Below are 13,855 nucleotides of genomic sequence, written 5' to 3'. Positions count from 1 at the left end.
GAGGCCACATTTATAGTCAGATCTTCATGCAACTCGGTCAGAGGATTCATCCCAATAATATCTTGGATGAGTTCAAAAATGATGCCGGTTGGTTGAAAAAAACATGGCAACCACGGGGGCGGGGCATTTTTCCTTATGGTTATAGTAAAACCTTGTTAACACTCTAGAGGTTACATTTATTTTAGATCATCATGAAACTTGGTTAGAAGATTTGTCCCAATGATATCTTGGATGAGTTTGAAAATGGTTTTGGTTGCTCTAAAAACATGGCCACCAGGGGGCGGGGCATTTTTCCATATATGGCTATATATGGCTATAGTAAAATCTTGTTAACACACTAGAGGCCACATTTACTGTCCGATCTTAATGAAACTTGGTCAGAAGATTCATCCCAATAATATCTTGGACGAGTTAAAAATGATGCTGGTTGGTTGAAAAACATGGCTGCCAGGGGGCGGGGCAATTTTCCCTATATGGCTATAGTAAAACCTTGTTAACACTCTAGAGGCCACATTTATTTTCCGATCTTCATGAAACTTGGTCAGAAGATTTGTCCCAATAATATCTTGTTATCTCAGGTGAGCGACTTTGGGCCTTTCAGGCCCTCTTGTTTAGTCTAAAGGAATTAGGCCCCATTCCCAAAATGGTGAAAAAAAACAACACTGAACACAGTCTCCAGTAGGAAAGAGGCTCAAAATTGAAATTGCCTCCTAGTGTTGCTGTTGCTTGGTGGATATGGTTCAGGATACATTTTCACAGATCATATTTTGATCAATTGACCCTTGCTCTGTGAAAACCAACTTTAATGCATGTGCATTAAGTGCCATCCCTGATTAGCCTGTGCAGTGTGCACAGGTACCACACTTTCTGCGTTTATGGAATTTTTTGTTTAAAGAAGTCTCCTATAAACAAAATCAAGTCTAGTTGATAAGTGTTGACCGTGTTAGCCTGTGCAAATTGCATTAAGCTCCCTTTTCCAAGGGTAAGGCTCCATTATAATGTCTTAACAAGTACTGTAAGAAACATGCACCTCTTACAGATTGCCTGTTAAGGTCTCATCATATTAAGACAATATCTGTCAGTGTTCAGGAAAGCTTTTTGTGGAATCTGTTGTGTGGAGAATGTTCTGCATATAGCAAATAATTGGTAAAATTGAATTTTGAGGCAGCATTATTATTATGTTGATTATAGAATTGCTAAGATTTGATTCCAACAACATAATATTTAGAACCATTAGTGTATATTTGATTCCTTTATGATACTAAGATCCAGCCTTCCCAGTTTTCTGTGCATGTAAGTCATGAGATTATGTTTATATTTTGTAGAGTGTGGAGCATCTTGAACATTCAGAGGTAAGTGTTCTGAATTTGAGTGTCTTGAAAGTGAAACAAATATTTAAATAGGCTTATTTAAACAATATAGAGACAGGGTGGGAATTTTCCTCCTTTAACAGATTTCATCCCTTTAAATGACACTCTTATTTTACAAAAACATGTAGTTAGGAACTTTGCTGAATCTACATAGAAATGAAGAGTTTACATGAACGCTGTAATGGGGGTAGGGCATTTTCCTCCCCTGAGGTGGTTCTGAAATCACAACCATGTAGATAATAAAATTAGTAATCATGATCTTGTTGTATTTCCCACATCTTTTACTGTTGTGCATTTTCCGAGGTAATAGTTAATAATTGTAGACAACTCTACATGCTGAGTATTATCATGTAATTGTATATTTTGTACTTAACCAACAAGAGGTCGCCATGGCGTAATGGTTATGGTGTGCGCCTAGCGACCGGGAGGCAGTGGGTTTGATCCCCAGTGTGGGAGCGTTCTTTAGATCTCTCCCAAAGACACCAAGTACTGGTTGTTAGTCCAAGGAAACGGAGAGCGTTTCAACATGTCATAGGCTTTTGATGTAAACAAGCTAAAATAAATGGGTTTAAACTAAATAAATAGGTTTAAACTAACCAGCCATCAAAATGTTAGGTACATCAGCACTGACCGTAAGTTATGTGGGTTATTGTAAGGCTTAAGCAGATTGTTATTGGAAACTTTTGTGACAGAACAGAACAGAATAGTTCGACTTAATTATATAATGCTACTCATCATAAACATAGATATACAATAATAATATGCATTTGAAGTAAATATAGAAAATGCCTTATTTTGAAGAAGGATCAATTTAAATAGTCAGGTTATAAGTATTTTTTGTGAGAAAGTCACATGGATGAGGTTTATTCATAGTGACCACAAAATGTCAAGCTTATGGTTTAATAATTGCAACAATTATAAAATTATTCTGTACTGATTTTCTTTGTGACAGAATATGAGTATTTTTGCTACATATAAACAACATTTGTTCGTACTTAAAAGCATTTTAAAATAAACATGGCAAGTTTTTGTAACACTGTTTTGTTTTAGCCACTAAGTAGTTTGATAAATTTGAACATATTTGGATGGGTTCAACTTCTATAAAAGTTAGGAATTAATGTTTTGCTAACATCAGCTTAACAAGGAAATTAAAGAACATATTGGTTTTCTTTCTCAATGTCATGAAGGTTGCATAACACACACTTGAGTTGATCTCTTACAATGTTTTGGTGTCAAACGCTACCAATTTGCTACCAATTTCATCTCATAATATTGTTTGTATCTTTATTTTAGTCTTCATTACCGATGATGGATGCTGAGGAGTTGCTGGAAACCATGACAAAGTTCCAAACCTCCCATTCCAGCAACCAGGGAATCACATGTAAGAAATGGTGTCACTTGCATGTGAACCTTGCTCTGGGAAAACAGGGTTTAATTCATTTGTGTTAAGTGTTGTCCTAGATTAGCCTGCGCAGTCCCCACATGCTACTCTAATCAGGGACAACACTTTCTTAAACTAGATTTCACTACAAAGGCACTTCCTTTAAGAATAAATACACAGTACAGAAAAGGTGGGCCCTTATTAGCCTATGCGGACTGCACAGGCTAATCTGGAAGATTACTTTATGCACATGCATTAAGCCCCATTTTCTCAAAGCATGGCTCTTAATTTGTTGTGGGGTAAAAGTGCAAAATCAACACTTAACATTCTGTTTTTTTTAATTAATTATTTGTTTTATCAATTATTTGCCTGTTTGACAGATAATTTGTTCAATTATTTTTTCTGATTTACTGCATGTCTGTTCTCTGAACGGTCGACATTTGTTTAAATCAGTTAGGCTACTGTAAATAAGGAAGAATCCTTGATGGATCAAGTATATTTTATAAATGCCTGAGCTTTAAACAATTAATTAATATGATTAATTTGAATAATGATTAATATCGCATTTTCTTGTACCCGTAATCCGTTGTAGGAGAAGTGATACCCTGTGATCATTAAAATAGAAATAAATATACCAATAAAAACCGACCGGTTTCACAATACTTAAACTGATACTGTTTTTAGATATCACCTGACACGTCAAATTTCAGAATGAGGCTGAACGTGAATTTTTTTCATTTGTTACGAAAACGACGGATAATATTGATGATCATAGACCAATTGATTGTTATTTTTTTACTTTGGGGATCTTCATGAATACTGACTCTGGTTACAAAAATGTCAAACATATGGATACAGGCATGTGTTTTGTGAATAAATTGATAAGTAATTCTTTATATTAAAACACCTTAAGAATAATTAAACAACATAATCATGGTGTATAGTTATAAATCATACACCTGTGGTTTATGACACCATGTTATTAACTAGTATTTGTAGACACAGTATCTGATCATACCGAGATAATTGGTTTGTGCTGAACACAGGGGCAATTAAACAACATATCTGTATTAATAAACAAGATTATTGATAGATCTTTGATTAGACACCACAATAAAAAATGCGCAAATGAAGAGCGTCAACATGTGTGCAAACAATTGAATAAAACTAGTTTTTTAATCAAGAAAATTTATTTAAATGAGAAGTATATATTTTCTGCTCATTCTGAAAATGTCATTTTGTGTTGACAATATCGTTACGTCCATGAATGTTCAATAGCGTAAAGAGTTGAAATTAAATGCGTCATTGTCATATGTGGCACTATTATAAATGGCAACACATTCAGCCTCGTTCTGAAATTCTGCGAGTATTCCGACTTTGTGCTGTTATCGATTGTATTGTCCAAAGTCTTTATTGAGACATACAATGTATGTGAATTGTAAACCGTTTGTTGCAGTGTATCCAGTCGATGAGGAAGGTAACATAGAGGTAGAGCCAGTGATTAAGGTTCCCATAGTAACAGCTGGAGTTAGGCCACGATCATCACAGCCTGCCTCTGAAACCACGCCCACCTCTCGTACGTGTAACACTGACTGCAAATGTGCTTGCTGTGACATGCCCTTTGCTATAACCCCCAGGGTCGTAAAATCAAAAGTGAAAAGTGGACCACAGAAAAAGAACAGATCTAGTAAACAGGATGCCGCAAAACAACAAAAAACTTTTACTTCAGAACAATGCTGCTTTTCGCCGGAGATAAGTGATAATGTAGAAGGTTATTCAGAATTACAGGATTCTGAATGTGTCCTGAAATGTGTTGCGGATCATAAATGTGCTACTACTTCTGGCAGTAATACTTACATTGGTTCCGGTCACAATAATATTGATAACAATGTGGACATGGTGTCCAGTGATACAGGGGTACCCCTGATAGACGGTGCAGTTCCCAATACGGGGGATGGGGAGGGTGTGGAAGAGGTGGGTGAGAAAGTACTTGTTCAGCATTACCTACTGACCAGCATCATAACAAACTCGTCCAGCGGTAAACAGACCAATCAGTTGATCACCACGCCAATCATGCTGCCAAATGCCTGTAACACAGAGGTAAACAGTGACCAGTTGAAACCGGTTCCTGTCCACTTGGTGGCCAATCTGCTTGTCGGGCAACAGTGTGAAATGGCTACCGAATCTCCGGTGTCGGCCGTCAGTGCATTTAGGGCGGAATTAATACCCGAGGGCATCAACACAGGGGTGTATCCCAGCGAACAAGATGCGGCAACTTGTGAGACCAATGAAATTGGAAATATTGCATACATTAAACAGGCGAGCATTGGTGACAGTGAATCCATGCCGTATCCAAACTCAATCTGTGATAACGTTGAGGGAATTACTAACATCACTGTTTCAGAACCCAGTTTAATGTCCACCCCTGTCGCTCCAATGATTATTGATGCCCAATGTATGGACAAATGTTGCGACTACACGGGGACAGTAGTGGACGGAAGGGAGTTCCTACTGACTGGCCCACTGACCACTGACCTTCCCCAGGGTGGGAATGTGGGTCAGGGGGTCATGGTTATTGGGCCAGGGGACTTGGAACTCTCAATGGCAGCTTCACAAGAACTGAATGACGCCCTCTCAAGCATTTAGTTTTCAGGAAATATGGGAGACTCGTTTGGGGAAGACTGGGCTTAATGCATGGGAGTAAAGTGTCATCTCAGATTAGCCTGTGCAGTCTTCACAGGCTAATAAGGGATGACACTTTCTGCTTTCATTTAATTTTTAGTTTCAAGAAAGTTTCTAAAAATTAAACGTCCAGTTTATGCGGCAAGTGTCGTCCCTTATTAGCCTGTGCACATTGCTCAGGCTAATCTGGGATGATTCTATGCAAATGCATTAAGCTCTGTTTTCCCAAAACTGTAACTTACAGACATCTGTCATAAGAGTCACTTACACTTCACCTTTCCCCACTGAGTTATGTCTATTTTGACATAGATTTCCGAGTTAAAGTTGTCTCTTGATAGATCTATAAACTTTACTACCAGCGAAATGGCAACTCATGTTAGAGGTTTATGAGTGACCAAGTACATGTACAAAGTGCACTTTCAATTCATCGTCTAAAACAGAACTATAATCATTGTTGTAATAACAATACTTCTTTAAGGCAATATTATTTATGTGAAAATAAAACAAAAGTTTATTTTAAAACGCAGTGAACATGTCATTTTATGCAGAATTATGCATTTTATGCATTTCTTTACATCTTAAGACTCACATTAAGTGTTACAAGAAAGAATGAATTTATGCAGAACAGAAGATGAAGTTGTTACCTGTGTTGCTCAGCGTTAGATCAGGTCCCGTATTCACAAACCAATTATTAAACTTAACTCTAAAAAATTAACAATTTTCTCAAAACTGCAATATTCTTAAATATGGGTACATGTTAATGCATGTTTTGACATGGAATTTAACACCATTTATCACACATTCGTCATTAAGAACTATTCTTTTATGACAAAAAGAATATTTGTAACCGTTATATGTTAAAATGCTGAGGGTATTTTCCGTTGTTCTATGTATATGGGTGTGCTCTGTTAAAAGGGGGTTTAATGCATGTGTGAAAAGTGTCGTCCCAGTTAAGCCTGTGCAGTCCGCACAGGCTAATCAGGGACGACACTTTCCGGTTTAATAATATTTTCTGTTTAAAGAAAGTCTCTTGGCTATAATCAAGTTTAGGCAGAAAGTGTTGTTTCTGATCAGCCTGTGCAGTCCGCACTAATCTGGGACAACACTTTACACACATGCATTAAACCCCCTTTTCACAGAGCACAGCCCATATTTATGCCCCCCTTCGAAGAAGAGGGTGTGTATTGTTTTGCACATGTCGGTCAGTCCGTCGGTCCGTCCATTGAATGGTTTCCGGATGATAACTCAAGAACGCTTACGCCTAGGATCATGAAACTTCATTGGTACATTGATCATTACTGGCAGATGACCCCTAATGATTTTTAGGTCACTAGGTCAGAGGTCAAGGTCACAGTGACAAAAAACGTATTCACACAATGGCTGCCACTACAACTGACAGCCCATATGGGGGGCATGCATGTTTTACAAACAGGCCTTGTCTTTATTCTTAAGTCTAAGAATGGGTTGAATAATACAGGTCTAGGGCATGTAGACTTAAGAATAAATAATAGACTTAGAATCAAGAAAAATATGCCCAGCATTCTAATTTATATTGGCTAACTCTGAAGATAATGTCATTTCCAAAATGTTTAAGAATTATTTGAATAGTGTTGGTAATGCCAAGTTTGACTCAAAACTCAAACAATTAGTTAATATTCACATTCAAAGATTATTCTTTATTTTAGAATTAACTCGAAGAATTGTTTGTTGAAAACTGCTCCAGGTATCAGTTGTACATATACTTAAGTAGCCAATTGAAAAATATTAAGTATTCTGGTGTAATTAAACCCTTGAAGTATGTGTTAAAACATAGCTATGTCTAGTTGTAAAGAACAAGTAGAATTTCTAATGTATGCCTGTTTATCATTTTCAATATGAATGGCAAATGTCTTCATTTTAGGCACCATTTATTTTGAAGGGATCAAATTTATCATATTGTTCTATATACATGTTCAAATTGTTTACTGTTAAAATCACGGCTGATTAATTGTTCTTGTTGAATGCAGTTGGTAAATTGTGTGCTGTGATAACCACAAGTCACATGATTTAATATGGGGTACCTTTACATAAGAATAGACATGCATGTTTACGTGAATAGCGGAACCACCTATAGGGGATGTCTGTGTGGGGTCATCATTAAATATTTTTCTCAATATTTAATTTTAGCATTTACAACGCATGATATACTGTCCATGTCTAATTAAACCCGTCGCTAATTTAACACGCATGTTTTTAACAGACATCAATGTGTTTTTGTGTTCCAGTTTTATTGACTCACATACAAACTTAAACAGGAAGCACCAATTGATTTGAGTAACTTTGGCGTCTGTTTGCGAGACAGATTATACATGGTTTCTTCATTTTATTTTTTGGCTCCAAATTTATTATTTTGGTAAAACATATGATCTCTTTGAGTGCATATTTTCCGGTTATACATTGTAAGACCAAATGATTTGATATACAAGTTTACAGGTTCATTGCAAACTGGCATTGGAAGTATGTTAGTCTATATGTATCTCTATGACGTATCACTTTTGCCTGAGTGTTATGTTTGTTCCAGCATCGTTTATCAAGATTATAATTTGAATGCAAAGGATTTGGCAAGCATTGTAATTTTGGTATGTTCTACTTTTAAACAGACAATTGATAATCTTTTGCATATTAAATTATGTTGATATAAATATTTGATAAAAGAACAATAACATTTCTCTCCAGATTTGATAATATGAAATAATCATGCCTTTAATATTACTGTTTCAAACTGTTAATGACTCTTGTTTTATATTTCATTGCTACTTTTTATTCTAAGCCGAGTTAACAAAAGCACTGTATTAGACAGTGGCACTCACTATGCATGTTTATGTTAGTATTTAGTTCTATTTACCAAATCTGGATTGTCATTATATGTTAGAGACATAATTCAGTTTGCTTAAATGGTATACCGGTAAATTGAATGAACACAGTTTATTTGATAATGTGCTTGAAATTTCCCTGTTAGAAACATTTACAGTTACGACAGTGAATTGATGTTTTTCTTTCTTTTATTTTTTGTATTATGATGTTTAAATGATGACACATGTCTGACAATGTGAATGTTATGTTTCAAACTGATTTATGTGCTGAATGTTTCAACATAAGATACAGCTGATTTAAAATGTGTATGTGTGGACTTTCTAAAATATACTATGTATATTTGTTTATATTGTGATATCAAAACATTTTTCATGTTGTTTCAGATACTAGTATTGGTGAACTTTAATAATACGACTTAATGTGTCAGTTTAAGTTAAATACCTAGTACTTATGAGATTTAGCTAGTTATATTTTATTGTATTGCTCATCAATATTTACCTGGCCCTAACCTTTATTTATGAATATATTTAAATACCGTTACACTGAATACTTTATTCTTCGCAGTTAAAAGAGATTTAAATTGATTGAAGCTAACCTCACTGGGTATATTTGCTTAACGTGCACTAACAAAGTAAAATGCAAAAAAAGGAAACCATCCTAGCATATTGCTTCGTCACGCTTCGTGAAAAGGGGGTTTAATTCATGTGCGTAAAGTGTCGTTCCAGATTAGCCTGCGCAGTCGGCACAGACTAATCAGAGACGACTTTTTCCGCCTAAACTGGATTTTTGCAAATCAGAGACTACTTCACATGCTAATCTGGGACGACACTTTACGGACATTCATTAAACCCCCTTTTTACAGATCACGGCCCATTTTATGCTAATGGAGTTTACGAGTTCCAGGTCACTGTTGTTGAGCTTTGTTTATAAGCTAAATGAAATTGTGATGTGGAAGATGACAATAAGCCAAATAATTCCTTTGATAATCCTTTGCAATAAAGTAGAGCTTTTCCAACTTTAATAAAAAAATAATTTGATTGGGTCAAAGTTTTTTTTTGATGAGACAATACTTACAACTTTCCCTTATTATTAAATCTATTGGTGTGAAACATTGGAGTCAAATCATTGTGATAACCCATTCATGCCTAGCGTCCTGAAAAAAGGACATTGCAAACAGCGTAGACCCAGATGAGACGCCGCATGATGCGGCGTCTCATCTGTGTCTGCGCTGTTTGCTTAAAGGAATTTCAGTAAGTAATATGCTAAATATAGAAATAAATATACTTGACATCTCTAATTTTGGAAATAAATTGATCCAATTTAGAAAAATGGGAGAGTCCACTAGACATAAATGGGTTAATTCGTACTTGGTAATATTCTGGTACCCTGCTTCTTTACGTAGTGAAAGGGGAAGGAACTCCATTCGTACTTGGTAATAGAACAATGTTGGTCACATTTATGCTGTTCATGCCATGAAAATTACTCAGTTCTCTGTTTTAATAAACACAAATAACTGAAACATTTAAGGGTGCGATATGTGTCATCGTATTAGTAAAATTTCGCTAATAAGAAACACTACACCAGCGTTTCTTCAGTGAGACTGAAAGTAGACGTATTGCTGCCAAACCATCTCTAATCAATTATCGGACCATAATCCATTATGAACATATGGCCTTTTTATAACCAGATTAACTCTTTCAGTGCTGGAACCGAGTTGTGAAGGCCTTTGCAAACAGTTTGGATCCAGATGAGACGCCACAGAATGTGGCGTCTCATCAGGATCCAAACTGTTTGCTATTCAGATAGTATTATTTGAAAAAAATCGAAGAAAATGCTTATTTCAGAAATTCAGCAGACGACATTTTAGCAGACGACAAATTTCCCAGCATGCAAAGGGTTAAGTATAGTGGATCCTAATTTTAGTTTGCCCCTTGGCAATTGCGTATTACTCATGTTATCATACAAGTAAGTGCGTTAATCCAGGAATTACTGTCTAGACAATTATGACACGGACTTCGTGAAATCTTGAGACAATTTTAGCAACTGCACTTGGGCAAAGACAAAATGATCCAATACAAAGTGAAATCTAGTCAACATCCTGTAGTACTATATATTGGAACACAATAAATGTTCTTTAATATCGCAATTGTTACGAAGTAAATAACAGCAAGGAAAACAGTGTATTCATTTTCATTTGATCATACACTTGCTCCGCACAGTACGCATTTACTGATGACTTCGTCTGTGAAACGTCATAAGACACATTAGACAAAATTGTGTTGTTATGCCCCCCTTCGAAGAAGAGGGGGTATATTGCTTTGCTCATGTCGGTCTGTCTGTCGGTAGGTCGGTCGGTCGGTCCGTCCACCAGGTGGTTGTCAGACGATAACTCAAGAACGCTTGGGCCTAGGATCATGAAACTTCATAGGTACATTGATCATGACTTGCAGATGACCCCTATTGATTTTGAGGTCACTAGGTTAAAGGTCACGGTGACCCGAAATAGTAAAATGGTTTCTGGATGATAACTCAAGAACGCATACGCCTAGGATCATGAAACTTCATGGGTAGATTGATCATGACTTGCAGATGACCCCTATTGATTTTGAGGTCACTAGGTCAAAGGTCAAGGTCACTGTGACCCAAAATAGTAAAATGATTTTCGGATGATAATTCAAGAACGCATATGCCTAGTATCATGAAACTTCATAGGTAGATTGATCATGACTCGCAGATGACCCCTATTGATTTTCAGGTCACTAGGTCAAAGGTCACGGTGACCCGAAATAGTAAAATGATTTTCGGATGATAACTCAAGAACGCATATGCCTAGGATCATGAAACTTCATAGGCAGATTGATCATGACTCGAAGATGACCCCTATTGATTTTCAGGTCACTAGGTCAAAGGTCAAGGTGACCTGAAATAGTAAAATGGTTTCCGGATGATAACTCAAGAACGCATACGCCTAGGATCATGAAACTTCATAGGTAGATTGATCATGACCCGCAGATGACCCCTATTGATTTTGAGGTCAAAGGTCAAGGTCACGGTGACCCTAAATAGTAAAATGATTTTCGGATGATAACTCAAGAACGCATATGCCTAGGATCATGAAACTTCATGGGTAGATTGATCATGACTCGCAGATGACCCCTATTGATTTTGAGGTCACTAAGTCAAAGGTCAAGGTCACGGTGACCCGAAATAGTAAAATGGTTTTCGGATAACTCAAGAACGCATATGCCTAGGATCATGAACCTTCATGGGTAGATTGATCATGACTCGCATATGACCCCTATTGATTTTGAGGTCACTAGGTCAAAGGTCAAGGTGACCTGAAATAGTTAAATGGTTTCCGGATGATTACTCAAGAACGCTTACGCCTTCGTCCCTGATTGACCTGTGCACAAAACGCCCAATCCATAAACGGACTACACATGCTAATATGGGGCGACAGTAAGAAACTAAATGACCCGCATCGTGCAAAAACCGGATCTTATGCCAAATGCCACCAGCGTAGCTCCGCCCTAGCCTGCGCACCCGCTAATGACACCATGTATTTGCATTTTGAAGTGTATTAGGTTCTTCCCAGCCCAAGGCTGCGTTATGTAAGGACCCGGAGTGTGTTCATGTGTAATACACGTACACAGCTATCAATACCGATGGCTATTATGTACAATATATCTAGTTATGGCTATTATTTATATTACATGTACTTTATTCTATACATAGTGTAAATAGTATAATATTTATAAATATGTTATACGGTTTTAAAGTTAATCTAATGGCTTCGATCATTATTGACAATACTAATTTAACAAATGGTTTTATTGTGCGGGTTTTTTTGGTCTGTGCTGTATTCCGCACCGAATACGCAGGCAGTGAGCGATTTACGCTTAAATATGCTTCTACCGATGACGCTTCTGATGTTGTCCCGAGGCAGTTTGCGAAGCGAACATTCTGTGTCACCAGGTGGCCATTTAAGAGGGACCGTAGGTCCCGAGAGTATAAGATTCTATAATCCGCACTATCAAAGGCAAACCATATCGATGGATTCAATCGTTCTAGATCCGGGCCTGTGTCAAGGATATCATTTTCTATCACAGCAACCACCTTCATATTTGATGATGTATTTCCAGGAATTACGACGGTATCGCTTCTCGGCCTTTTGGCTAAGATCAAAGTGTAGTATTTGTTCTTATCAGCTTAATATCTGATACGTTCCCCATTGGGGGACCTCGATATTAAACTGATTTTTGGACACAGATGAGATGTCAGGGGCTTGCTCCGCTCTCATCACGGGTTGGCCCGGTATTGCAGTACCTCCGGGATCGGCCCACTTAACCAAAACCAATATTCAACCACGCCTTATGTAACAGCGCCTTAAACTGGTTGACAACGTGTTATAAAGACTGACAGCGCCTCATACTGGTTGACAACGTGTTATAAACACTGACAGCGCCTTATACTGATTGACAACGTGTTATAAAGACTGACAGCGCCTTATACTGGTTGACAACGTGTTATAAAGACTGACAGCGCCTTATACTGGTTGACATTGTGTTATAGCGACTGACAGCGCCTTATACTGGTTGACAACGTGTTATAGCGACTGACAGCGCCTTATACTGGTTAACAACATGTTATAACGACGGACAGCGCCTTATACTGGTTGACAATGTGTTATAGCGACTGACAGCGCCTTATACTGGTTGACAACGTGTTATAGCGACTGACAGCGCCTTAAACTGGTTGACAACGTTTTATAGCGACTGACAGCGCCTTATACTGGTTGACAACGTGTTATAGCGACTGACAGCGCCTTATACTGGTTGACAACGTGTTATAGCGACTGACAGCGCCTTATACTGGTTGACAACGTGTTATAGCGACTGACAACGCCTTATACTGGTTGACAACGTGTTATAGCGACTGACAACGCCTTATACTGGTTAACAACGTGTGATAAAGACTGAAAGCGCCTTATACTGGTTGACAACGTATTATAGCGACTGACAGCGCCTTATACTGGTTGACCACGTGTTATAGCGACTGACAGTGCCTTATACTGGTTGACAACGTGTTATAGCGACTGACAACGCCTTATACTGGTTGACAACGTGTTATAGCGACTGACAACGCCTTATACAGGTTGGAAAAGATCATGTCCCGAATAATAATGCGTTTTACAGTATAGACTTCAATGACTAGTTTTATTCCAAAATTATATTTGAGCCCCGCTCTGTGAACAGATGGTTTAATGCATGTGCGTAAAGTGTCGTCCCAGATTAGTCTGTGAAGTCCGCACAGGCTAATCAGGGACAACATTTACCGCTTTTATGATATTTTTCGTTTTAAGGAAGTCTGTTCTTAGCAAACATTAATTTAGGCGGAAAGTGTCATTCGGACCGCTAATCTGGGGCGACACTTTTCGCACATGCATTAAACCCCCTTTCCACAGAGCTAGGATCATTTAATTTGCGTTAATCTTTCATCTTTACTTTATTTGTAGAAACCATACGATCATCCTGCTGGTTCTACCAAGGGTTTTTGTCTGAAAATATTA

The 13,855-nt window shown here is 37.5% G+C and overlaps 2 protein-coding genes and 1 non-coding gene across 10 annotated transcripts in view; all 3 read left to right on the top strand.

The window, feature by feature from the left end:
• The window catches only part of LOC127853479 (zinc finger protein 107-like), a 274,428-nt gene that overhangs the window by 239,631 nt on the left and 20,942 nt on the right, over window positions 1-13,855 (top strand). The window contains exon 11 of one of the 4 annotated variants that reach the window (XR_008036626.1): window positions 7,157-9,189. The exons of 1 other annotated variant lie outside the window; for it this stretch is intronic. The gene's annotated coding sequence lies outside the window, so the exon portion shown is untranslated. Of the gene's footprint in view, window positions 1-7,156; window positions 9,806-13,855 lie in introns of those variants that run through there. 2 more of the 4 variants (XR_008036628.1, XR_008036629.1) reach the window with 2 other exon arrangements.
• LOC127853482 (uncharacterized) overlaps window positions 1-13,855 on the top strand; it is a 41,050-nt gene that overhangs the window by 9,689 nt on the left and 17,506 nt on the right. The window lies entirely within an intron of this gene.
• Window positions 12,442-12,634, top strand: LOC127854319 (U2 spliceosomal RNA). The gene has a single exon (XR_008037028.1). It is a non-coding gene; the product is annotated as a U2 spliceosomal RNA (small nuclear RNA).

The sequence above is a fragment of the Dreissena polymorpha genome, chromosome 12 (assembly GCF_020536995.1).
Source record: "Dreissena polymorpha isolate Duluth1 chromosome 12, UMN_Dpol_1.0, whole genome shotgun sequence".
Lineage (NCBI taxonomy): Eukaryota > Metazoa > Mollusca > Bivalvia > Myida > Dreissenidae > Dreissena > Dreissena polymorpha.
The sequence above is the reverse complement of the archived record's forward strand: the minus strand, read 5'-3'. Positions and strand labels throughout refer to the sequence as shown.